Below are 25,516 nucleotides of genomic sequence, written 5' to 3'. Positions count from 1 at the left end.
AGCTCCTAACTCCAGACCCAAGCCATCACTTTCAGCCCTGAACTTGCCAGAGCTTACCTGCTATGCTACTTGCTGAAGGAGGGTGGCAGTGGGAAGCGGTGTGAAAAGCCTCAGTGACCATCTTGCCATGATTCAAATTGGAATTTAGCATCATTGTCAGAGAAGGATGAAGGGCAGCCATCTTGCCATGCCACGAGGTCAACGCCATCTTGCCTGCCGGTGCATCAGGAAGGACGGGGCTGCTCAAGCAAGGACTATGGAATCTCCAGGGTCCGAGCATTGATGGTTCTGGACCAAGACAGCCCACATCAACTCTTTAGTGACTGTCAAGGTAAACGGACTCCCAACTAGATAGTTAATTGACAATGGCTCTACAGAAAGTTTCATAGACTCTCAGACTGTTTGGGAATACACACTTAAATGGTATCCTTCCAATTACCATATATTTCTGTTGCCTCATTTGTACTCTACTTGTATCCAAGAACATTGTACTGTACATTTGTCTTTTGGGGGGGGGGGGGGGGGGAATTTTGTAAACTTCGGTCATGTGTTTAATGATTTGTGTGCTCCAGTACTGTTGGGACTTGACTTCTTGTGTCATCTTCAAAGCATAACCTTGGAATATTCTGGTCCCCTCCCCCCCATAATGACTCGGAATAGAGGGCCATTAAAATCAGAACCTACATGTAACCTCTTCACACTTAATATGGATCTCCCACCCCTCTTCCCAAACCTTTCTCTGAATTGCAAGTCGATTGCTATGAAGAGCAGGTGGTACTGTGCTGTTGATCGGGAGTTCATAAAATCAGAGACTCAATGTTTGCTCAAATCATTGAACCTTGCACTTGCCCTTGGAGAGCGCAAATGGTGGTAGTAAAAGGGAAAAATAAGTCCAGACTAGTAATTGACTATAGCCAAACAATTAATAATTTCACACTCCTGGATACATACCTCCTTCCTCAAATTTCGGATAGGGTGAATGATATTGCGCAGAATTGGGTCCATTCAACCAGTGACCTGAAGGCTGCCAATCCGTTCCAAGGTCTGTCCCTATACTGCTTTTGAAGCAAACGGCCATCTCTATCAGGTCTCTTCGCCCTGGCTGCCACACTGAACCAAGCAGGTAGGCCAGTGAGGTCATGCCTGCAGTTCACAGGATGATGTTCCAGTGGTATAAGAAATATTTGACTGGGAGGGCTACTCCTTTTTTTTAAACCAGATATACTTTATTCACAATAAATTAATTACAAAAAAAAACTGTTCACATCTTTTTATACGCACAATGTCAGTCATATCTATACATTTATAATCTCAATACACCATTACCACCCCTGTGGTACCTTGTTGTTTCTCCCTCTGTTGGTTGAGGGACTTCTTGTTCTCAGCCCCTCAATCCCCAGTAATGGGAGGACCCTAGACTGTGGTCCTTCCCCACAACACCTTCACTTTGGCTGCACTAAGTCTCAGTGTGCCCCTCAGCATGTACTCCTGCAGCCCGGAATTTGCCAGTTGGCAGGATTCTCACACTGATGTCTCCTTGTATTTGAAAGACTAACACCTATTTTTCATGTTCCTATGGCCTGAGGCTAGAGCAAGGTTTATCTGTTTTGGGGTAAGAGATGGAGAGAGCTGTTTAAGTTCATGAAAATAAAAAAACACTGAAGATGCTGCAAATCTATAATAAAAACAGAAAATGCTTGAAATACTCTGCAAGTCAGGTTGTGTCAGGATGAAGAATTCACTGTTTAGTTGCATTTTGAAATGGTACTTTAAATTCCGTGTGCCTGAACATGTTGTGATTGGTGTTGTATGAAATCAGTAGCTTGCTTACATTTACAAAGGCTAAGGGATAATTTAAAGAATCTTGGATTGAATTACCAACTTAAAGTATATAGGATAAAACACAAAATCTGCAGACACTGTGGTTGAAGTAGACACAATGCTGGAGAAACTCAGCAAGTCAAACGGTGTACTTAATATAGCAAAGATAACCAATAATTTGGACTTGGGCCCTTTATCAACCTTTAAAGTGCATGTTGTATTGTTGCATTAAAAACAGAATTCAGGATGATCTATAATTATCTGTCCTTCGTTTTGCAGGTGGGTTATTTGAATACATGTCTGGAGCAAATTATTTTGGTGCAATTATGGAGTGGTTTGGTTTCGCTCTTGCAACTTGCACTTTGCCAGCCTTTGCTTTCGCCTTTGTCATTCGGGATTTCGTGCTCACCATCATCACAGGTAATTCACAAAGTACCACGGACGGCATAAACTGATGGAAATTTGAAGTTAAAAGAGAAAATGCTGGAAACACTCAGCAGATCAGGAGTCTTCTGTGGAGAGAGAGAGAATTTAATGTTTCATGTAGATGATCTGCTTCAACCTAATGAAGGATTTTATATCCAAAATGTTAACTATTTCTCTTTCTACCAGAGTAACCTCACCTGCTGGATGTTTACAACATTTTCTGTTGGCAATTCTGAAAATACCACATATTTGTAAATATGAAATACTTTGGGTGGCCCAGTTAGTGTAGCGGTTAGAACAATGCTTTTATAACGCCAGTGACCTGGGTTCCAATCCTCCTGTCTGAAAGGAGTTTGTACATTTTCCTCGTGTCTGTGTGGATTTCCTCTGCTTTCCTCCCACCCTTCAAATCTAGAGGGGTTGTAGATTGGGCAGTACAGGCACATGGGCCAGAAGGGCTGTATGTCTACATTTATAATTTAAATGAACTAATCAGGCACTAACATGCAGAGCAATATGTATGTTATGTAGGACTAGATGTTAATATCCCTTTTTGCACTCCTGAGACTTGCTGCCTAGACTCTACAAGAAAAAGAGCAAAAAAGTCATATTTGAGGAGTATTCTTAACACTGATGCTACGTGACTCATCAGTCTTGAAGGAATCAAGTGGCATAATCGATAACTTTTTTGAAATTAGTTTAAGTGATGTCGGCTTTGCAGACTGAGGCAGCATTTAATTACCCATCCCTAATTGCCCTGGAGAAAGTGCTGCCTTCTTGAACTACTGCAGGTCTGTGAGGTGTGGGTATACTCACAATGCTCTTCAGGAAGGCATTCTGGATTTTGTCCATATGATGGTGCAGGAACAGTGATATATTTCTTTCGTCAGAATGGTGTGTGGTATGGAGGTAACTTCCAAGTGTGGGTATTGCCATATTTTTCTGCCCTTGTCTTTCTAGCTGGCCAAGATCATGGGTTGGGAAGGTGCAGCTTAGAGTCTTGGTAGGTTGCTGCAGTACATCATGCAGTTCGGACGAAATGTTGCTACTGTATATCAGGAGTGTAGTGAGTGAATGGTTGCTAATGGGATGCCTATCAAGCAGGTTGCTATGTCCTGTATGGTCTTGATTCTCTGTGGTGTTGATGAAGGTGTTCTTATCTAGGCACGAAGAGAGTATTCCAGCATGCTCCTGACTTGAACTTTGTTGATGGTGGGCAGACTTGAGGGAGCTAGGAGCTGAGTTACTCGCCACAGGTTTCCTGACCACTGACATGCCCTTGTAGCCATATAATCCAACTCAGACTTCTAGATGCAGGGCTGATGTATTGCTACTTCTACACCCTGTCCAATGTTATTATCTATCATTGCCCTACTCACAGCAATAAAAAGGACACCTGTGGGAGATGAGCTCACTGTCAAATGTCTTGGGTATCTGCTGACTGATGAGCTGCCTTCTAATGAGTGGCCAACAGCCAGCTGAACAGCATAAGTGGAGAGCAGTGCCTTCCTGGGTGTAAAGGTTTTGACATTCACAAACATCCAAAACTACCAGCGGAACAAAAAAATTAAAATACTCTTGTAAAATTAGTAAATTAAAAAAGTCCAATTTATGAACAACTCATACTTATGAACTGACAAGCCAGCTGGAATTAGAATGCCGTCAACTTCCAGTTCAGGCATGGTTGAGTCAGCATCGTGAGAGAGTACGTTGTACGATACTCTCATGCAATCTCTGCCATCACCCAGCATTGTGAGAGAGTAGCGTACTGCACATCACAAGCACGGGAACAGATTTGAAATTGAAAAGTACGGATTTGAACATTGGGTGTGGACAGTACTGTATACTCTTATTTCATCTGGTTTACGAGTGACTTGTTTGATGACTCTTTACTGCCTCCTTGGGTTAAAGGCAGCGAGAAATGAACAGATGCTTCTTTGCAGCTGATTCCACCTCCATGCTTCATGTGGCAAAAATTCTAATACATCTGTACTGTATTTGTACTGTAACAAATCTACCAGAGGAAATCCCTGAAACTATTGTACTGTACATGCATAATAACAGAGTAGCCATGCCTTCAAAACGTAAACCTGTTGCAAGGGCTGCAGATCAAATTCTGACTCTCCAGCACCAGGTCCATCCTCTCCAACAGTAGCCATCTCTCCATCATCCAATTATGTACTGTATTATTATGTTAAAGATGCTGTTGTGTGTCACTTGATGCATCAGAGATAGGACGAAAGTCCAGGCGCTCCTCAGAACAATTCAGTTTAAAACGCTCAAAATCGCCTTTAAACTAGTTGAATAGCTAGAGCATGAGTAAGAAACAAAGAAATACAGTTACTAGCCAGAATTCTGGGTCTGAGAACATTTTAGTGAACCAATAGTGATTGAGTGGGCCCAATGAGTTTCTGCGCCTGGCCCATCTGCAGTCCAGAGACCAAGACACATCCTGATATGTCTGTTGAGGTATCAGGACCAGGAAGGTATCGTGCATATTGCTGTGCGGTAAGCAAGAGAGGACAAGGCCCCCATTACATACGTCAACAGGTCAGTGCTATTTATTCCTGACCTAAGTTCATGTCTATTGAAGTGAAGGAAGCCGTTCGACCAAGTCAAGAAGGAGCTCCAGTCTAAGAACATCCCATTTGCCTTGCTTCACCTAGAAACACTAAGGGTCATATTCCCTGAAGAGGGAGGGCATTCTTCAAGGCACCCAGGAAAGTGACGACATTCTTGCGTAATTGGTCAGGAGGAGAATAAAATGGTGAGCTAGAGCAGATGGAGGAAAATTGGATAGGCAATCGTGGACCTCATGAACTACCGAGGATAAGTACCTTAAACTGTAGTCACTTTTTCCACCTACAATAGATAGATGAGTCCCAATTTAAACTGATTAGTTTTCTATGGTGGTTGATTTTCACAGTAATTGTTTCTGAATTGAGTGTTTTTTAAAAACCCTATTGTTGTTTTCACAATTGAATAATCTTGTGTAATAGTTTATATTTTTTAGATAGGAGGCCTGGGCCAGGCAAAATGTTTGAGAGTTAGATATGCTGTACCCTGTGAGTCCACTGCCAGAGGGCTGATATTGCCTCAAACCGTGCATCTTGGCGCCTCACAGTTCGGCGGGCAGCAACCTCCTTTGAAGAAGACCGCAGAGCCCACCTCACTGACAAAAGACAAAGGAGGAAAACCCAACACCCAACCCCAACCCACCAATTTTCCCCTGCAACCGTGTCTGCCTGTCCCGCATCGGACTTGTCAGCCACAAACGAGCCTGCAGCTGACGTGGACATTTACCCCTCCATAAATCTTCGTCCGCGAAGCCAAGCCAAAGAAAACTCTGTGAGTGCAGGCTGCACATCCCAGCCTAATGGGGAAGATATGTCGAATGTTCAGAGGTTGGCATTGGGAGGGGGGAGGGAGGGCTTTTTTCTTTCTTTCTTATTTTTGTTTTTAAATTTGTCAACCATGTCAGTGCCTTATCTGATCTTTTGCTATTTTGCCACAGGAGACATATATTTACTTGTATGGAGATTTTACGGGAGGTCATAACAGTTTGGTATATATATGTGATAATTATTGAATAAGGTAGTGAAATTTTTCAACTTTAATGTGAATGGACTGGTTAAAAATAAATGAGTCTTGGCACATCTGAAAAAAATGCAAACTGATATTGCCTTTATTCAAGAAACCCAGTTTACTACACAGGAAAATAGAAAATGAAGGAGAGAGTGGGTAGGACATGTAATATTGTCATCTTTTAATTCCAAAGCCAGGGGATAGCCATCCTGATAAACAAAAACTCGGCAGTAATAATTGGAGAAACTCTCATTAACCCATGAGGTAATGGTCACCTTTACTCAGCACCTATTGATGATGATTAACTATTGGCATCTTCCTTAAGGTTTCAGGGAGAACAACAAAATATACTTGGAGGAGGCAACTTCAATTTCTGTTTGGATCCTATTCTGGACAAATCAATGCAAACAGTTTCCAAAATAAAAGCAGCCACAACCACTTGGCTTTTATGAAAGATTTAAATTTGACAGATGTGTGGAGGCAAACACACCCTCAAACCAGGGACTACTCCTTTTATTTCCCCCCCCCATCCACCATGAATCCCATACTAGGATTGGCCTCTTGTTATCAATACAGTTAATTCACTGAACATTCGATCTGAATACCTATCTAGAACCTTGTCAGATCATTCACCTCTGACTCTCTCTATTTTGATGCCAGAAAAATCAACTAACTCATACAGATGGTGTCTGAATCCTATCCTACTTCAATAATCAGAATTTTGAAAATTTATTAGAGATACAAGGTAAACTGGAGAAAAAAAGTGAAATAATTTCACTAACAAATTTTGATTATACTGAGTACCAGCGAACAAATCCATTCAACTGGCCCTTGGTGGTATTAAATACCTTGGAATAATGATGGATAATTATCAGAATTTATACATACCTCCTGTTACTTAGTAAAATTGAAGAAGATTTGAGTAGGTGGATGAACTTGCCTATCACCCTAATTGGCAGAGTCAACTGGGTAAAGATGAATATGTTTCCAAAATTGCAGTACCTTTTTTGGTTCTTGCCCATTCCACTTCTTCAAACCTTTTTTTAAAACCCATTAATAAGCATGTTGGGCAATTTAGCTGGAATTGTAAAGTACCCAGAATATCCATGGAAAAGTTAACAAGGGATTATAAATTAGGAGGCATCCGGTTCCCTAGTTTAAAAAAATATTATTTGGCGGACAAAATGAGATGCACTTCTTAATGTTTTAAGAGGACTGATACCCCCTCCTGAGTACAAATTGGATTGAACTCTCTAAAAGTGAAAGTATATAATGATTTTATCTATAAATGGAATTCCAGAATTATAGCCAGCAAGACAGATAACCCCATTTTAAAACATTTGGTTAGAATATGGTATGAGTCCTGTGGAGGCTCTGGACTGAAAAGAGGAATGTCACTGAAGACACCTTGAAAACAAAATGAACTTATACCCATGACTTTGAACAACAACATTTTAGAAGCCTTGTATCATAAGGGGATACAACACCTGGAAGATTGTTAAAAAAAGGACTTTTCATGCTATTTGAAAAGTTGAAGAAGAAATACGACTTGTCCAATAAGACCTTTCTTTTGTTACCTACAGTTATGATCCTTCCTTAGGCCATTTTGGGCCCTGAAATGACTATACTGGGACTCAATTAAAAGGAGACAGTACTCCATGAAGAAAATGTGTATAAATATATTTCTAGAATGTACTTTTTATTGATGAGTGAGAGCCCAAAGCCAGGTTTGCATAAATCTAGAGTGAGATGGGAATCAGACTTAGGCATAGCAATTGAACAACTTTGGTTAGGTCTATGTCAGGGTAATTTGTTGGCAACTATCAATGCCAGGTATAGATTAGTCAACTATAATTTTCTCAATCAGCTGCACCTCACCCCACAGAAATTACACCAATATAAATCTGAGATACCAGAGATGTGTTTAAGGTGCGGCATAAAGGTTGGTCCCTTCTAACATTCTACCAGGCTCTACATGAAGATGAGATGCCTCTGGTACGGCCTTTGTGGCACCCTAACCAAGATCATGGGAGTCACCTTCCCAGTAGTCTCAGAACTTTATCTTCTGGGGAACTTTACCAGTGTTGGTAGACTGCTAACTAATTCTCAAATTAAATTCATAGAAATTGCCTTATGTGTGGCCAGGAGGCGTGTCCCAGTAACATGGGAGGTTTGACTCCCATCTACTCATGGACAGGTAGTTTTCAGAGATGAACAGCTGCATCCCACTTGAAAAAGATTACATATAATCTTAGGAAGGGATATAACACCTTCCTAAAAATCTGGCAGACTTATTTAGAGCATATAGGTACCTCACTGGCGCCACCATAGGGTTAATATCATTACTGACTTACCAGTCGACCTCTGTAAATATTTTAACGGTGTTATTATCATGTCTTCGTGTGATTTACTGTACGCACTGAAAATGGGATGCTTTTATTTCTTCGTTTTTTTCCTGTTTAATAGGGCTTATATAGAGGGGAGGGGTGGAGGGAGGGGTTTCTTGACATTTTGTATGGTGTTGATTGTTAAATATATTTAAACGTTACTTGAGTGGTGTTCCAGGATTTCTTCACTGGTCTTCTTTAATTTGTTGATTCCCACTCTTCTTTGAGCTCAGATCATATTTATTATATTTAGATATTATCTGGATAAGTTTGCTGATTACCCCAAGTCAAGGAAAGCCATGATACCTTCCTTCATTTGAAAGTCATCAGAAAGATCATTCTCAAGAATTTCACATGAAATCTGTAATATGGAAATAAATATCAATTCTTAAACCGTACACTTTGCATTTACATTAATTTTAGACCCATTAGCAGTGATTTATTCACCAGCATATTTTACCTATTTTAGTATTCAATACTAAATTTACTCAGTAACTAAAAACATTTAAGATAATTTTAATCAGCCATTCTCAACATTTTTTTTGTCTATGGCCCCCCCCTAGGACTCTGCTCAAGGTTTATGGGCCCTCTTCCCTGTGAAGCAATAAAGTTTAGTTAGTGTCTTCTGTACTTCTTTCCTACTGACTGCATTAAAAAAAACACAAAAAACATTTTATGATTTCAGTCTGTCGCCCCCCCTTAAATTTGCTGTGGCCTCCAGTGGGCGGGGTGGGTAAGGCATCAGTTGAGGCCCCTCATGCCTACTTCACCTGAACCTCCTTAATGAGAAGTTGAAAGTTGCTGGGAGAAAGTTTGTTTTATATTTTGTTGGTCATGCTTCTTGTTTGGTTTGGATTCCTTGGTTGTGTTTGCCTCGATGTCAGTCATAAACCAATGACTAACGCTCAATCCTCTGAACCCAAAACTCTTGGATTAAAGTCACATTCTGGATACTTGAATATAAAATCAGATTACCAGTGAAAAGCAAATTTGATTTTCTGCCTGTTTAAAAGAAAGGAGCTAGAAGACAGGATCTCCAGTTAAATCACATTCCAAATCAAATTATTTGCCCCTGTTTTTTTAAAATTGTGGATGTTGGTGACAGTTGAAACATGTTTTTTTTGTGGATGCAATGACAGAAATAGTACAACTTGTCTCAATTTATGATATAATTAAAAACAATGTGATTATGAAGAAACTTGGCTACTGTGATGGGCAGGATCAGATGAAAGTGATGCCAAGACTGCAATATTTCTTTCAATCCTTGCCCATTCTTATACCAACAAGTTTTTTTTAAAAAAAACCACTAAACAAGCATGTCAGTCAATTTATATGGAATTTTAAGATGCCAAGAGTCTCCATGGAAAAACTTACTTGGGATTATTCATTGGTTGGAGCCCCACCCATTTAAGCACCCAACCGCGGAGCCCCACCCCCATCTGGTGCCCGCCCTGTCCAAGATCCCGACCGTGGACCACACCCCTGCCCCATCCGAACTCCTGGCCGCAGACCTGCCCCACCTGGTGTCCACCCCATCCGAGCTGCCACCAGGAGCCTGAGGCCTGCTGCTGCTGCTGGGAGCCCAAGGTCTGCTGCACCTCTGCTCGAAGGTCACAGTGAGAAGACCGATGGGCCCCTAGCCTCGCTCTTGAATGTGGAAATCATTCAAATAGGTGGAAAATGGATTTTAAAACTGTGGAAAACTGCAGAAATGCGGAAAATTCACATGCCCGCTCTGGGCAGTGCACTTAGATGCATTCTATCATCAGATGCTCAAAAGATTTCATAATGGTGGAGGTCAGTGCCATGGGGCTGTAGTTATTGAGGCCTGTTACTGTCGCCCTCTTTTGTACCGGGATGATAGTGGCTGTCTTGAAACCCATGGATTGCTGCAGTGATGTGTTGAAGTTGTCCGTAAGGACCTCCATCAGTTGGTCTCTGCAGTCCTTCAAGTTTGAACAAGTATGTTGTCTGTTCCCGCTACCTTGTGTGGGTTCTGTAAAAAACTGTTGATCAGTATCTGAAAGAATGATCATATTATATTATGGATTATGTGTCAAACTATTGGTTTAAAAAGTAATGGTTTTTCAGTGTATGTAGAAGTTATGAGACCTGCAGTATCATATCTTCTATAGCCATGGGAATAAATGAACATTCTAAAAGAAGTCTATGACAAACTACCACCAACATATCACCTGCGAGACCAGGGGAGCCAACATACTCGACCACTGCTACACAGCCATGAAGAATGCCTACCTAGCCATACCGTACTTCAGTAAGCCTGATCACCTGGCTGTACTTCTATTCCTGACATAAAAGCAGAGACTGAGGACCATAGAAACAGTAGTGAAGATGGCGAAAGTATGGTTGAGGAAGGTGGAGGAGCGTCTGCAGGACTGGAATATATAGATTTCCATAGACTTGAATGAAAATGCCACATGTGTCACCGACTTCATCAAGAGCTGCATGGATGAGTGTGTGCCCACATGCACATACCGGGTGTTTCCCAACCAGAAGCCCTGGAAGATTCAGAGGATTCACAACCTGCTGAGGGTGTGATCAAGGGTGTTTAAGGCAGAGGATCTAGATCTCTACAAGAAGTTCAGGTATGACCTGTGAAAGGCCATCTCCGAAGCAAAATGACAATTCCAGAGGAAGCTAGAGACGGAGATACATGCCAGCTATGGCAGGGAGTGCTTCATTATCCGATGAGCTGAACACCTTCTATGCCCACTTTGAGAAGGAGAACCAAACAGTACCTACTAGAATCCCTGCAAAGGCTGAGGATGACGTCAGAACATCATTCAAGAGGGTGAATCCTCATAAGGTGTCAGACCCTGAGGTACTGAAAATCTGTGCCAACGAACTAGTGGGAGTGTTCATGGACATTTTCAACCTCTCATTGCTGCAGTCAGAGGTTCCCACCTATTTCAAAAGGGCATCAATCATCCCAGTGCCCAAGAAGAGTAGTGTGATCTGCCTCAATGACTATCGCTCAGTTGTACTAACTTCTACTGTGATGAAATGCTTTGAGAGGTGGTCATGGCCAGAATTAACATGGACCTAAACAAAGGACTGGACTCACTGTAATTCACCTATAGTCACAATTGCTCCAAGCAGATCCAATATCACTGGCTCTGGATCACCTTGAAAACTCCAACTCATACATATGACTGCTCTTCATCGACTACAGCTCAGTCTTCAACACCATTATTCCCGCAGAGCTGGTCCAGAAGCTACAAACTCTAGGCCTCTGCAATTGGATCCTTGACTTCTTCATTGGAAGATCACAGTCAGTACGAATTGGAAACGATATCCCCTCCTCATTGATTATCAACAGAGGCGCACCCCAAGGACACGTGCTTAGCCCACTGCTCTATTCATTATGCATCTATGACTGTGTAGCCAGGCACAATTCCCATGCTATCTTCAAATTTGCTGATGACACCACAGTTGTTGGCAGAATCACAAACGACAATGAGAAAGCGTACAGGAGAGATAGATCAGCTCATTGAGTGGTGTCATGCCAACAATCTTGCGCTCAATGTCAGCAAAATGAAGATGATTGTGGATTTCAGGAGAAAATCAGGGGAATACGACCCAGTCCTCATCGAGGGCTCAGTAGTGGAAGGTCAAGAATTTCAAATTCCTGGGTGTCAACATCTCTGAGCTTCCTGGAGCTTCCATGTCCACGGAGAAAGTTCGCTGGAGCTTCCATGTCCTCGGAGAGCATTCTGGCTGGCTGCATCACTGTCTGGGTTGGAGGTGCGAACTCTCAGGACAAGAATGAACTCCAGAGGATTGTTAACTCAGCCTGCGACATCGCAGGCACCAGCCTTCAATCCACTGAAGACATCTACAAGAGGCAGTGTCTTAAAAAAGCAGCTTCTATCCTCAAAGACCCTCACCACCCAGGCCATTCTGCTACCATTGGGAAGGAGGTACTGGAGCCAAAGGCGAGCACTCAGTGGCACAAGGACAGCTTCTTCCCCGCTGCCATCAGATTCCTGAATAATCAATGAACCAAAGACGCTGCCTTACTTTTCGTGCACTATTATTTTTTATATTCATTGTTGTAAAAGTGGTTTGCACTACGACGCTGCCGCAAAACACCAAATTTTGTGACTTGTTCATGACAATAAATTTTGATTCTAATTTGACATACTGTAAGGTAAAACATCATGAGATGGGAATGTGTAGGGAGTTACCCTGTACAGGGCAGTAACAAGAAGGGGAGGTGTCCTTGTACCGGAGAAGGAGTCACCCAGTACTAAGGAGTAACAGAATGCATCCTTGTACTTACAAGATAAGAGAGACATTGATGGATTGAGAGGCAGGAAGCTAGCAGGGAAAGGATAGCAACAGTTTAAGAGAGACATTGATGGATTGAGAGGCAGGAAGCTAGCAGGGAAAGGATAGCAACAGTTTTAGTCATTGGACAAGTAATGATATGATGATGTTCTAAGCACATATCCAAGGGTATAAAAAATCACCATTTTGCTGATAACGGCAGAATGCATTCTCCGACTAACTTTGTTAGTCGCAAGTGTTACAATCCGGTAATAAAGAACAAAGAACCCTGATTTCGACTCAGTCTGGTGTTTGTCTCACTCATTCATGAACAATGCAGACCTAACAATACATACCATGATATGGGAAGTTTGGGCCTGTACAGATAAGGCAGTTTGCACTTGAAATAGAGTGGGTTCAAAAGTTTAGTGGTTTGCTGGGGAAGGTTTAAACTGATTCAGCATTGAAAGGAGGCCAGAATTGTTAGGTAAACAATAAAGTCTATATTGTAGTTTAATGTACAAAAGTGCTGGATAAACTCAGCAGGTCACAGTGTTCTTTATGGTAAAGATGCATAACTGACTTTTTGGGCCTTTCATCAGGGTATGAGCAAAAAGCATGCAGGTGCCTAAATAAAACAGTGGGGTGGGGGTGGGGGGAAGGGCGAGCAGGGGAAGAAGCACAGGCCTATAGGCAAGAGGTCATAGGTGAATATAAGTGGGAGGCCAGAAGAGAAAATAGCTGGGAAGTGATGGGGGTGAGGATAGTTCTAAATGGAGAGGGAAAGTGGGTGGAGAGCAAGAGGATAGAGGGATAGGGAAAGAGAGAGTGAGGGAGAAAGAGAGACAGGGAAGGGGCCTAACTGCAACCAGAGAAGTAGATGTGAATACCATCCAGTTGAAGAGTGCCCTGATTGACAATTTGAATGTGGTCTCAGTTTGTCAGTGCGTGGAGCCGTAGAGATGTCGGCGTGGGAGTGAGGTGTGGAATTGAAATTGTTGGCCCACTATTGCAGTGGACAAAGTGAAGGTGCTCAACAAAACCATCTCCCTGTCTACGTCCACTCTCTCCAATAGAGAGGAGGCCACAATGGGAGAACTGGATGCAGTAGATGCTCCCCCATCCACATTGTTTCCTTGGTCCCTACCCCTGTGACTAGAGGAAATGCTGCATTTGCATCTACATCTTCATTACTATTTGGGGGCCACAAACAATCCTTCCAACAGCTATCAGACGCTTGAACCTCCCCTTGGTTTGCAAATCATAGACTACTCCAACAGACTGTCTGCACAGTTGCAAGTCATTTTATTTGCACCAGAATTAGAGAATATTATTAACTACCTTGTGTACTTATTCCCTCTTAATTTATTTGAATCAATTTACCGTTATAGTTTTTTCATTACAGCTATCAGTTCAGCTGCTACAAATAAGAATAGGTGCAATAAAATCATGATCATTTTGCAGTGAAGCCACTAGTCACACCATCATCCCTGGGCAAGACCCAGGGACTAAGAAGATCTGTAATACAGATAAACCTCAACATTATGAATACAGTAGTTGGGCCTCATCACCAATACCAATGAGTCTCATTTCAAAGAAGAGGTGGAAATTCTCATGAAAAGGTGCAAGAGAGCCAATCTGCATGTCAACGGAACAAAACGAAGGAAATGATTGTGGACTCCAGGAGGACCAGAAACGACCACCCTCCATTACACATCAAAAACTCGGTAGAAGAGAGTGGAGAGTACTAAGTTCCTTGGAGTTCACTTAACTAGTGTCCTGTCATGGACACTGAACATCACCTCACTTGTAAGGAAGGCACAATAGCGACTGCACATCCTGTGAAGACTGAAGCGGACAAGGCTACCGGCCACTATTATGTCAACCTTCTACAGGAGCTTCTCTGTTGCTGCTGCAAAACAACACATCTCATGAGAATAAATTCTGATCCTGAGCTCTACTGAGAGTGTCCTGGCTGGCTGCATCACCGTGTGGTACCATTGCTGTAGAGAGATGGATCGGAGGTCAAGCCACAGGACCATAAGAGTGGCAGAGAGGATCACTGGGGTCTTCATCCCCACCCATCAACATGATTTACTGGGATCTTTGAAGAGGGCTTACCACCCCACACACATCTTTCAGCTACTCCTGTTGGGAAAGAGATAGAGGAGGATCAGAGCCAGGACCACCAGGCTGAGAAACCGCTTCATCCCATGCTCAGTGAGAACGCTGAACTTCTAAAGGAACTGCTCACACTAACCATCTGAGACTCTCATATTCATGAAGCAATATTTTTTATTTATTTGTATAGATGAATACTTGTCCTGCATATGTATTGTTTCTCTGTATGTGTGTTATGTCTGGTTGTGTGTTTGCATGTTTTGTATCGAGGTCTGGAGAATAATGTTTCATTGGGTTGTACTTGTTCAATCAGATAACAAATAAATTGAACAATTGTACTTTTTTTTAAAAAAGATAATCCAAATGTAGGATTGGTGGTACAATGTAACTACTGCTTTAATTATTGTGCCATGTGCTCTCTCGATTGTAACATAGTATATAGAGGCTTTAAGGAAAATAAATGAATTTATTTCCCTTTAAGTTGCTCTTTTTGAAATTACAGGACTCTTTACGGAAAGTTTGCAGAGAATACGAAATACATTTCAAATAATAGAAAAAAAATCTTGGTAAGTTTGAGAAAATTCCACTGGCTGTAATTTGTTTGATAATGAAGGCTTCAGGTGCCACCAAAGTTTAAAAATGACCTAAAGCATGACAACTGAAGTGAATTGAGTCACAAATGTAACCATATACGGGCAATGAAATACTCATAAGGGAGAGGGGGGGTTGGGGGCAAGAAGACTCAACCCTTGGCATACCAGGAGACAGTATTTGAACACTGTTGGATCCCGATTGTAAGTCGCCCCCATTGTTACAATCATTTTAGTGATCCCTAGCCTGAATCCTTTTTCCTCACATTTCTCTGCCACAGAAACCTCTTCCAGATTTTCATACTTCCAACTAACTACTCCTTTTCATTGTTTCTTTGCTTCGCTGCACAAGTTGTGTGCTTGCAGTATTTTTAGTTCATAATAGTAATTTAAATTAAACGAGGACATAAAGGTAGTGCAAATTAATTATGCTTGAAAGCATTTAAAAGTTCTACAAAACATTTTTATAGTTTCTATTACTTTAATATTGATGAAAATATTTGATACACAAATTTATTGAGTTTTTCTTATTCACGAGTAAAAGCGTTTGAAGTAATCTGAAAATTAAATTTTGATATTGAGAATAACAAAAAATTGAATAAAGTATTGGACAAGCAAAACAAGATCACGTTTTCAGATTTGCCCTTTGAAAATGTAAATAACTGCTAGTTGGTAAATTGTAATCCATCAATAAAATCAACAATCATTGCCGGAAAAACTTTGATCATACAGCATCTGGTAAGCCAAAATGTTTTGAGCCAAAACATTAGCTTTGTTTCTCTCTTCATAGATGCTGTTTGATCTGTTGAGTATTTCCAGCAGATAGCCAATTTTTTTTTAAATTGTTTCAATCAACATTAAATCATTGATTTTGAGTATTCATTAAATATTAAAATACTATTTTTTTTGATGGTATGAGATAATCCAATTCAAATACCTTGGGCCTAATTTCATTTTGTTGTCTATTTCTTTTTTTTTTTTTTTTTTTTTTTTTAAATTTTTTTTATTTTTCACACCATAAATCACATTAGCCATGATATACACTATTTCTTTTCACACATATACAGTGACTTTTTCTCCCCCCCCCCCCCTTTCCTCCCAAACCACCCCCCCACCCCCCCCTCTCATCCATTTTAGGTATACAATCTAGGTTGCATTAAGCCAGTCAGACAATGTTGTCATTCAACCAAATTACACCAGAAATTCTACTGAGTCCATTCTTTTCTTTCCTTCTCCTTCCATCAACTTAGGTAATGTTTGTCCCCGGTAGGTTTTCGCTATTGTATTTAATGTAAGGCTCCTATACTTGTTCGAATATTTCAATGTTATTTCTTAACCAATATGTTATTTTTTCTAATGGAATACATTTATTCATTTAAATTTGGTAGTTTCTTCCTTTTAATTTGGTTATGTATTCCATTAATATTTAAAGACATATAGTTCAGCGTAGCCCTTTTATATTTTGTTTATCTTCTCTTTCCGTTTTTCCATCATTACCTTTCCTCCTTTTCCATTTCTGTTTTCTTATTTTCAACTCTTTATAAGACAACATTCCTACAACATCTAACATTTTCCTTATTCTCCTATTTCTATCTTATTTATCCCCAATCTCCCCTTCACCTCCTGAGTTGTCCTTTATCCCTTGTCGGACAACCACATCTCCCCTCTCCATTTGGATTTGCGAATCCACTCGCAAGCGTCAACTGATTTTGCAGTGACCGCTATTTCCCCCCACCCCGCCTCCCCCAGAAAAGATTTCACTTTTCATATGTCACAAAGGTCCCTCTTTTAATTCCCTCCTTATTCTCTCTATTCCATTACCTTCCCTTATTAATTCTTGTCTATACTATCCATATTTTCCTCTAAGTACAGATACATTCATGTATGCTCATTGTCTCTATTCACTCTTATACCTCTTTACCTGCATACATATCAATCGTGATCATTTTTACTCTCATTACCCGTCTTCATCCCTCAGTCTATTTTTGTCTTTACCCACATACATATCAGTCGTGATCATTTTAACTCTCATTACCCGTCTTCCTCCCTCAGTCTATTTTTGTAATTGTTCTGCAAATTTTCGTGCTTCTTCTGGATCCGCGAATAGTCTGTTTTGTTGTCCTGGAATAAATATTTTCAATACCGCTGGATGCTTTAGTATAAATTTATACCCTTTCTTCCATAAAATCGCCTTTGCTGTATTGAACTCTTTTCTCTTCTTTAGGAGTTCAAAACTTATATCTGGATAAATGAAGATTTTTTGTCCTTTATACTCCAGTGGTTTGTTGCCCTCTCTTACTTTTTCCATTGTCTTCTCCAGTACCTTTTCTCTTGTAGTATATCTTAGGAATTTTACTACAATAGATCTTGGTTTTTGTTGTGGTTGTGGTTTAGAGGCCAATACTCTATGTGCCCTTTCTATTTCCATTTCATGCTGTAGTTCTGGACATCCTAGGGTCTTAGGGATCCACTCTTTTATAAACTCCCTCATATTCTTGCCTTCTTCATCTTCCTTAAGGCCCACTATCTTTATGTTATTTCTTCTGTTATGGTTTTCCATTGTATCTATTTTTTGAGCTAGTAGTTCTTGTGTCTCTTTAGTTTTTTTATTAGATTCCTCCAATTTCTTTTTTAAGTCTTCTACCTCCATTTCTGCTGCTACTGCCCGCTCTTCCATCTTGTCCATTTTCTTTCCCATTTCTGTTAAGGTCATCTCCATTTTATTTATTTTCTCTTCTGTGTTGTTTATTCTTTTTCTTAAATCCTTAAATTCCTGTGTTTGCCATTCTCTAAATGATTCCATGTATCCTCTAATAAGAGCAAGTATATCCTTTACCTTGCCTCTCTTTTCTTCTTCTATTTCACCATACTCTTCCTCTTCTTCTTCCTCTGGGTTGGCCATCTGTTGTTTCTTTGCTGCCCTTTCCTCCTCTTCTATCTTGTTTCTATTGTCTTCTGTGGTCTCTTCTTGCTGCAGGTGTTCTGCAGCTGTCGTTGCCGGCTGTGGAGATCGACTCCCCAGCTGGTCCCCCCTCCCGTCGGTGTGTTTTTCTTCATTCGCATCGCGCATGCGCGAAACTTCGCGCATGCGCGGTTGCGCACTTTTGTTCGGCTCTGCGAGCCATTTTTGTAGTCCATTATTTACCGACCTGAGGGAGCGGGTTTCTCTCTCCGCAGCGGGCCTCTTCGGACAGGTAAGGCCTTCACCTTTTTCCTCCTTTGTCTTCTCTTCCTCTCTTCTTACCGTTGCTTTCGACTTTTCTTTTTTTGTCGCCATCTTCTTTCCACCTTTATACTCACTTTTCTGTAACTTTTATTTCTGTGCCTTTGTGTTTTCTCTTGTTTTTCCCGACTTTTCTGGAGAGGGCTGGAGTTCACCGTCCGGCCACTACTCCATCACGTGACTCCTCCCCTTTTTGTTGTCTATTTCTAGGCAAATGTGGACATTTGTTTTGATTTAGATTAAAATCGTCATGTCAGTCAGTCATGAGTTCATACTTCATTCAACGAAGCTATCTCTAAAACTATCTCTTGGTGCACGTGCCAGTGGCCAAATTAAATTGTATATCGTCACATGTACCAAGATAATTTTCAAGCAGGGGACCAATTTGGCAAAAAAATCTTTAATTATGAAAATAATAAGTACTAATTTAAGACAGTGCTTATTTCTCCTTAATGATGTAATTAGGATTGATGGAATTATATTTTCACAAAGAAAAAGAAAAATACATGGATTTATAAAGCCAACTGTGCAACTTGAGGGCGGCACAGTTAGTGTGGCGGCTAGTGCAATGCTGTTACAATGCCAGCAACCTTGGTTTGAATTTGCGCTGTCTGTAAGGAGTTTGTGCGTTCTCCTCATGTCTGCGTAGGTTTCTTCTGGGTACTCCAGTTTCTTCCCACCCTTCAAAAAACATATAGTTGGGGGGGGGGAAGGGGAGTGGTGGTTGTAAGTTAATTGGTTGTATTTGGACAGCACATGTTTGAGGGCCAAAAAGGGTCTTGTTACTGTGCTGTATGTCTAAAACAAAATGGGGGTTGTAGGCTAATTGGGTGTAATTTGGCAGCATGGGCTCGTGGGCCAAAAGGGCCTTGTTACCGTGCTGTATGTCTAAATTAAAAAAGTTAAAACTTGTAAGAGCAGATTAATACAAAAGTTACTTTAAAAATTAGTTGATCAAAAGTGTGCCTGCTGCTCCTTGGTTTTGCTCATGCAGTGTCTGCAACACATAATGACTCAGCAAATAAACCATTAAATTTTTTTGTCAACACGTACAACTGAAAATCTACCTGTTACACAATGATTACTGTGAAAAAAGTAAGAGAAACAAAGGCTCAATTGTTGATGTCACTAATGCTACTGGTAATAGCGGGTGGCCCGCACACATTGGAGCCCAGTCCAAACGGCTCAGCTCTGATACAACCTCCTGGGTTGTATCAGTCTTGGGTTGATTTGCAACCCGCCCTACTGGGTTTTGTAGTGTTCACACTGGCAGGTGATCCATTAAATTCCTGATAAATTCCCGGTAAGGGGCTATTGTTTGAGATGGGTATTGTGAATCAAGACCAATTTCCAGAAAATTATTGTATAATTTTGTATGGTTTATTAAGTTACTATATTATTGAATTTATACTTTGTATTGATACAAAAATTAAAAAAAAAGCATCATCACATCTAGCTCCAACAGTGTCAGCAAGTTTGCAGATGACACAACAGTAGTTGGTTTCCATAGCAACATCAATGAGTTGCACTATAAAGAACTGGAAAATCTCGTGAAATGGCGTGAAAGTAACGACCCGAGTCTCAATGCAGACAAGACGAAAATGATTGCGGACTTCAGGGGGACCAGGAATGATCACCCTCCACTACACATCAACAACTCTGCAGAAGTGAGAGTGGAGAGCACCAAGTTCCTTGGAGTTCACTTAACTAGTGATCTATCATGGACACTTAATATCTCCTCACTGGCCAGGAAGGCACAACAGTGACTGCTCTTTCTGAGAAGACTGAAGTGGGCAAGGTTACCAGCCACCATTATGTCAACTATCTATAAATTTATCACAGTGTGGTATGGTTGTTACAGAGAAATGGCAGAAAGGATCACTGGTGTCCACCTCCTCCCCCCCCATCAATGTGATCTACTGGGGTGAAGAGGGTGCACAAAATCAGTGAGGACCCCTTTCACCCTGCACACAGCATCTTTCAGTTGCTCTCATCAGGGAATAGATACGCGAGTATCAGAGCCAGCACCACCAGGCTAAGGTACAGCTTCTTCCCATTGGCAGTGAGAATGCTGAACGACCAAAGGAACTGCTCACACTAACCATCCGAGACACTCATTTGCACAAAACAAAATTTATTTATTTATATAAATATAATACTGTACTTGTCCTGCATATATATTAATTGTCTGTATGTGAGTTATATCTGGTTGTGTATCTACATGTTTTTGCACCAAGGATCAGAGAACAATGTTTCGTCAGGTTGTACTTGTACAATCACAGGCCAATAGAACTGCTCACACTAACAATCTGAGACTCTCATATTCAGGAAATATTTTTGTATTTGCATACATGAAATGCTTGTCCTGCATGTGTATTGTGTCTGCTTGTGTATCTGCACTAAGGACCAGAGAACACTGTGTAATCAGATGATAATAAACTTGACTGGATAGGATTTAGGTTTCAGACGTGAAATGAAGACTCTGCTCTTTCAAGTTGATGAAAAACATCCCTCATCTAAATGTAAGGATATTATTCTCAAATGGTCACCACTCAGGAGGGTTTTTGCTGGTTTTCAGAGAGAGATTCCTTTTCCAGGACATCCGCAACCGATTCCTTCTCAATCAGTCTTGCTTCGAAACTTGCCCCCTTCAGGGTTCTCCAGATGATCCCCTTTCTTTCAGACCGTTCAGACCGCAAATCTCCTCCTTTGACCAGGCACCCTTCCAAAGTTTGCCAGCTTGTCCTTCAGGAACTGATTTCCGTGTCTCTCCTCTCTGTTTCACACCCTCCCTCTCTCTGAGCAAAACTGTTCTGGCCTATCTGCAAAGATCACATGCTCTCCCAGGCAAGCTGCTGTCGATACTTTGTTATACTTTGTTGCCTCCTGCAAATATTCTGTGTTTTAAAATGTGCGTGTGCAAGCTGCTCTAACAATTCCTCCCAAACCACCACTAAAATACTCTGTCACACGGAGACCTCCTAGAAGCTGTGTCACACTCCCATACTCACATGTGTAACACTATCCCACCAAGATCAATGGTAAATTTGGGAAACAATGTCTAATTTAGTATCGGGCACTCTCCAGCCAGATGGTATTAACAGCGACTTTTCGGGCTTCTGCTGACCTGCTCTCGTCTTCCCCGCGCCCCCCCCCGCCATTGCTCATGCTCCAGTCGCCATTTTGTGCGCTGCTGTAACACTTCCCCCTCATCACGAGAGAAAAACATAGCCGCGCATGCCACATTTAACAGGTCAGTGCTTTTTATTCTGCCACTTATTTTGTGGTGTGGGGTCAAATGGAGAACAACTTAACGCCCGGCTTGAGGTGGCACCAGATGGAGGGCAGAGGGCTCAAAAGCCGGACCACACCCCAATCCTTTGTTCTGACGCCTGCCGACATTTTATGCCCCCTACTTTGACCAAGGGCTGAAGCCTGAAACGTTGGCTATGTTATTTCACCTTTGCTATACAAAGGATCTCCCAAGGCTGAATGGCAAGGTACCGAAAGGACGCTGTTCAACCTGATGAGTTTCTCCAACGATGTGTTTTTACTTCAACTACAGATTTTCATGTTTTACTTCTGTGGTTTTTACAGAAATCTCTTCAGTTGCAACTGTGGTTTCAAAAAAACTACTCAAATAAGTGTCCCTTTCCCCCCTCTCCCTCTTCCCCCCTCATCTTCCCTCTACCTTTCCCCCCTCTCCCACTTCCCCCTCATCTCCCCCTCCCTTCCCCCCTCCCCCTCCCCTTCCCCCCTCCCCCTCCCTTCCCCCCTCCCCCTCCTTCCCCCCTCCCCCTCCCTTCCCCCCTCCCCCTCCCTTCCCCCCTCCCCCTCCCTTCCCCCCATCTCTTCCCCCTCCCCCCCATCTCTTCCCCTTCCCCCTCTCCCCTACCTTCCCCCATCTCTTCCCCCTTCCCCATCTCTTCCCCTTCCCCCTCTCATCTCCCCCCTCTCCCCTACCTTCCACCCCTCTCCCCTTCCCTTTCTCCCCTCATCTCCCCCCTACCTTCCCCCTCTCCCCTCCCCCTACCTTCCACCCTCCCCTCCCCCCCTCCCCTCCCCCTACCTTCCACCCTCCCCCCTCCCCTCCCCCCTCCCCTCCCCCCCTCCCCTCCCCCCTCCCCCTCCCCCCTCCCCTCCCCCCTCCCTTCCCCCCTCCCCCTCCCTTCCCCCCTCCCCCTCCCCCATCTCTTCCCCTTCCCCCTCTCCCCTACCTTCCCCCATCTCTTCCCCCTTCCCCATCTCTTCCCCTTCCCCCTCTCATCTCCCCCCTCTCCCCTACCTTCCACCCCTCTCCCCTTCCCTTTCTCCCCTCATCTCCCCCCTACCTTCCCCCTCTCCCCTCCCCCTACCTTCCACCCTCCCCTCCCCCCCTCCCCTCCCCCTACCTTCCACCCTCCCCCCCTCCCCTCCCCCCCTCCCCTCCCCCCTCCCCCCTCCCCTCCCCCCTCCCCCCCTCCCCTCCCCCCTCCCCTCCCCCCTCTCCCCCCTCCCCTCCCCCCTCCCCTCCCCCCCCTCCCCCCCCCCTCCCCCCTCCCTCCCCCCTCCCTCCCCCCCCCTCCCCCCTCCCTCCCCCCCCCCTCCCCCTCCCTCCCCCTCCCTCCCCTCCCCCCTCCCCCTCCCCCCCTCCCCCCTCCTCCCTCCCCCCTCCCTCCCCTCCCCCCTCTCTCCCCTCCCCCCTCTCTCCCCTCCCCTTCCCCTCTCTCCCCTCCCCCCTCCTCCCCTCCCCCTACCTTCCCCCCTCTCTCCCCTCCCCTTCCCCCCTCTCCCCCCCCCCATCTTCCCCCCTTCCCTGCTTCCCCTTCTTCAGATGGGCTGAACTTTGTACAAATAGTTGGGGGGGGGGGGGGGAAGGGAAGAGAGAGACCAGTTTCTTCTCAACCAAGAACTCACATTCTGCGGCGACCGGCTCCTCGCTGCGAGTTTGAATGAGGTCACGTCCTGCTGGAATCAAACGGCCGCGGCTTGGAAAGCGCGAGGGATTCCCGCTCTGCCCCGGGTGGGGGGGGGGGGGGCGCGCGCGCGAGATCTCGCGAGAGTTGGTGGCCGGACGGGAGGGTCGGAGCGGAGTGCGCAGCTCCAGCGGAGAAATGGCGCTGGCGTTGAAGTGAAAGGAAAGGAGCGGGAGGGACACAAAAGGGAGGGAGGGGGGTGGGTGGGGAAAAACAACCCCCCCCAACCAAGCACCTCGCCCGGGCGGGTGAGCGAGCCCGAGTCACTGCGTGCGCTGCCGAAAGGAGCGAGTCGCGGATCGGGGCCGGGGCCCTGGACCTGACCATCCTGTGGGGGTGGCGGTGCTGCTGCACCCCGATTGCAAGCAGGTAGGAGTTAGCGGGCGTCCGCCCGGGACCCGATTCGGTCTGGGGCTAAGATGACGTTGCGGGGAGAGGAGGAGGCCGATGTCGGTGCTTCCCCCCCCGGGGTTACTCTGAGTTGGCGAGGCTGGGCGGCAGACGTGAGGTGGGGATGGGGGTTGACTCCGTGTGAGGTAGGCCTCGAATGGAAGGGGGGGGGGGGGGGGGAGGAACGTGGTTCTCCACCTGGAGAACGAGGAAAGAATGTGCCTGCAAGATTTTCTTGGGTGCAAACGTTGTCTTTTTGACGTGAAAGTCTGCAGTACTCAAAAATGCTGGAGAAACTCAGCATTTCCTACCTGATCTCTTCAGGCGCCTGAAAAAAAGCGATGGGGGAGGGGCAAGAGTCGGAGCACAGGCAAAAGGTCAGAAGTGATTCTAGTTTATTTGTCTGAAAATGTGATATTGCATGAAATTACTTTTAATAGACTGTAAGACAAAGATTTGCCATCGGCAAAAGTTGCCCAGCACCTCTCAGTCAGAGAAAGCCTAGAATCACTGTTTGTGGATTCACCTCCTGAGGGCTCTGGAGTCACACAGCCCTCAGTCCAAACCATCAGCAGCCCAAGTTCCAGATGCTCACCTCTGACACAATCAGGAAGCCTGTTGTACCCTCTCGCATCTCTATTCCAATACCTGGTGGCCCTTCAACTAGTCTTCTGCAGTCTGGAGTGAGTCCCTTGACTGCAGTCGCCAGGAGTCCATAAGCTGTGTGGGTTCCCTTGTCACAAGTCGCCAACAGCCCGTGTGTTCTTCAGCCTCCGAGCCCTTCATTGGTTTGCTGCTCTCGTCACTTTTCAGTGGGTCATCACTGCTTCTCCTCAAATGGAGGTGGTCTCCCTGTTTTCTTGTGCCCTGTGCCAGTTTGGGAGGGGGAAAAGAAAAAAAACTGGGGAGTGATGGGGGGGTGGGGGCATGGCTCTCTGAAAGAGAGGGGTGTGAAGAGCTGGGGGAAAGGAGACAGATTGGTCAGGAAAGTGAAAGAGTATGGGGGGTGGGGGGTACCTAATGGAAAATGGAGAAGTTGATGTTAATGTCATTTGGTTGGAGAGTGCCCAGACAGAGTATTAGATATTGTTCATCCTATTTGTGGGTGGCCTCATTTTGGCAGGGCATGAAACCATGGACAGACATGTTGGCATGGGAGTGAGGAGCAAAATTGAAATGGTTGATCCCCACCGAAGGTGCTCAATGAAACTAACTCTCAGTCTGTCCAGTCCCTCTGATGTAGAGGAGGCTATAACAGGAGTACTGGATGAGTTAGATGACCCTGGCAGATGCATGTGAACTTGCTTGACTTTGAAAAACTGTTTGAGCCCCTGAGTGTGGTGAGGGAGAAGGTGTGGACGCCAGTATCGCAATTCCTGCTGTCTTATGGTAGGAACTAAGTGGGTGATTAAAGGGAAGGGATGAGTAGACAAAGAAGACACGGAGGAAGCTGTCCCTATGGAAGGTAGATGGGGAGGAAAAGGGAAGATGTGTCTGGTGGTGGGATCAGATTGAAAGTGGCAGAACCTGCAAAGGCAGTCGAGGTGTTGGGTGAGGATGAGGGAAATTCTGTCCTTGTTGTGTTTAGGGGCAGTTGGGGTTAGGCCAGATGTATGAGAAATGGAGATGCAGGTATGGACAGACTTGATGGCAGTAGTCTTTTGAAGAAGGAGACTATCTCGGATGTTCTGGAATTGAAGACCTCATTCTTAGAGCAGGTGCAATGGA

The 25,516-nt window shown here is 43.9% G+C and overlaps 1 protein-coding gene and 1 long non-coding RNA gene across 6 annotated transcripts in view; one reads left to right on the top strand and one right to left on the bottom strand.

Annotated features, from left to right (window-relative positions):
* Window positions 1–21,684: 21,684 nt before the first annotated feature.
* Window positions 21,685–23,859, bottom strand: LOC138760372 (uncharacterized). Its single transcript, XR_011355568.1, has 2 exons — window positions 23,340–23,859; window positions 21,685–22,058 (listed from the first exon to the last, which is right to left on the bottom strand). It is a non-coding gene; the product is annotated as an uncharacterized lncRNA (long non-coding RNA).
* The window catches only part of ahctf1 (AT hook containing transcription factor 1), a 131,527-nt gene continuing 129,509 nt past the window's right edge, over window positions 23,499–25,516 (top strand). For 4 of the 5 annotated variants that reach the window (XM_069930874.1, XM_069930876.1, XM_069930875.1 and 1 more), the window contains exon 1: window positions 23,499–23,767. The gene's annotated coding sequence lies outside the window, so the exon portion shown is untranslated. Of the gene's footprint in view, window positions 23,768–24,112; window positions 24,166–25,516 lie in introns of all 5 variants that reach the window. The other variant, XM_069930873.1, reaches the window with a different exon arrangement.

Source organism: Narcine bancroftii, chromosome 4, assembly GCF_036971445.1.
Source record: "Narcine bancroftii isolate sNarBan1 chromosome 4, sNarBan1.hap1, whole genome shotgun sequence".
In the NCBI taxonomy this organism is placed as follows: Eukaryota; Metazoa; Chordata; class Chondrichthyes; order Torpediniformes; family Narcinidae; genus Narcine; species Narcine bancroftii.
Note: the sequence above shows the minus strand (reverse complement) of the source record. Positions and strands in the feature narration are given on the sequence as shown.